General features: G+C 57.4%; 1 protein-coding gene across 2 annotated transcripts in view; it reads left to right on the forward strand.

The window, feature by feature from the left end:
• SALL1 (spalt like transcription factor 1) overlaps window positions 1-2022 on the forward strand; it is a 21546-nt gene that overhangs the window by 2067 nt on the left and 17457 nt on the right. The window lies entirely within an intron of this gene.

The following is a 2022-nucleotide window of genomic DNA, read 5'->3' on the forward strand; positions in this document are numbered from 1 at the left end:
CCAGGATCGGGCATGAAGCCGAGAGGCTCGGAACCCCTTTCGCTGGGAACTCAGCTGTGCCTGGGGACACAGCCCTTCCGCCCCGCCAACCTACCACGGACGCTCTAGGTCTTGGGGAACCCGAGGGACGGGTGGGGAGAAACGCAGGCACCGAGCCCTTAAAATGTGAGTTTGTACCACTCGCCAGGTGCCTCCCCCGGATGCGGTTCTTGTCGGCCCACGAGGTCACGACCCTGGCGCAGCCGCGGCTTCTCTTTCGGGCCACCCCCATTCTCTAGCGTGGATCGGCCCCATAGTGTCAGGCCCTCTGGTGGAAATGGCAAGTCCGAGCCCCGTCCCCCCCGATTTCCCCAGCAGCTGCCCCACCCAAGGCTGGCACCGCGCGACCCCCCGGAGAGCGCGCTGGTCTGGTGAGTGAGCGAGGCGTGGCAGGGGCTCCAGAGGCTGCACCTCACTCGCACTCGCCACCTTCTTTCGACCCGCACGAAAGTAAAAGCCAACCCCTACTCTGTCTCCGTTTTTGTTTTTGTTTTTGTTTTTTTTATTAATTTAGTTATTTCTTTGCCTCGCTGCACGCGAAGCCTAACCCTCGCCCTGACTTTGCGGCGCCGCGTTAGCGACCCTTGGGCCCGAGACAATGGCCCGTAATTGATGTATTGCCATCAACAATAAAGACCAATTCTCCTTTCCCCGCCATTCCGACCATCCCCCTCCTCCCATCCCCCCCTCCTCCACCTCCCCTCTCCCCTCTCTGGGCCACAGAGGGAAAGAAAACAAACAAGAAATTAGCTGGGGATGCGGCGCACGGAGCGCAACGCCCGCCTGTACGCCGTCGAGGACGCGAAAGAACGAAAGAAGTTATTAAAGTTGGGATCCTCTCAATTAGTTAGTCTCTGCTCGCCCATTTTTAGTTAACTATCCAGAAGCTGCTTTTGCGTGTGCATTTGTTTGGCTGTTTGTTTTAGTGTTTAGGGGGAGGGAAAGCTCCCCCCCCCCCCCGCCTTAAGCTTAATCACACGCGGAGCAAGTAACGAACACATGTGAAGCTGTTCCCGGGAGCTTCCCGCAGCGCAAGTGGCGCGTCGCGGGAGGAAGGGTTTGCGGGATCGCCGGCTCGGCTGGGTTCCCGGCCGCACGCGGTGCCCCGAGGCCCCAACCATCAAGACACCAAGATTGGTAGAGATCGACGCGGGCGGCTCCGAACGCGGGCTTATTCAGAGAAACGAGGGTGCAAGTGCCTAAGGACTTGTTCGTGGACCTGTGGGAGTGCGGACGGGTGTGTCCGCGAGGACCGTTTGCGGGGTGAGGTGGGTGCGGGATTTCCACGGCCTCTTGCACACTTCCCCGGAGGTCTGGGGGGGAGCGCGCGGCCCGCACCCCAGGAGCACGCAGATCCATCTTTGCTGAGGGATCTCTTTAAATATTCAGTGAGAAATAATGGCATTTGAAGCACCACCTAAGGAAACATTATTATCTTCATTCTTCAACATCAGCCCCACTGATAGCTTCGTTTGTCTTTTTATCAAAATCTACTGTAACCAACAGGACCTGGGGAGAAAGGCAAGGCGAGGTGGAGGGTGTGTGTGCGTGCGTGTGTGTGTGTGTGCGTGTGTGTGTGCGTGTGCGTGTGTGTGTGTGTGTGTGTGTGTGACCGAGCCAGCGAGTGAGGGCAGAAGAGAGGGAAAATAAGGGGGAGAAGAGAAAAAGGTGAAGAAAGGCCGAACAGAGAGAAAGAAAGAAAAAAGTTATAACAAGCGGGGGGCGGGGGGCAGCCGGAGGAAAACAGAAACATTCACCCACACACAAAAGATTTAGAGTTTTTAAAAAGACGCTAAGAGAAAAAGAGTCACTTGAGAGAGCGCGGTGAGGGACCGGAGCACACGAAAGTCTGCTCGGAAGACTGGTGCCCACTTCGCGCGAACCGACCGTGGCGCTTCCCAGACTCCAGGGCGCTCCGGAATTGGGGCGTCCTTATGAGCCCTCTCCTTTCCCGATCGCGAGATAGGGCAGGGATTGTGTATC

Source organism: Pteropus vampyrus, unplaced genomic scaffold, assembly GCF_000151845.1.
Source record: "Pteropus vampyrus isolate Shadow unplaced genomic scaffold, Pvam_2.0 Scaffold51, whole genome shotgun sequence".
In the NCBI taxonomy this organism is placed as follows: domain Eukaryota; kingdom Metazoa; phylum Chordata; class Mammalia; order Chiroptera; family Pteropodidae; genus Pteropus; species Pteropus vampyrus.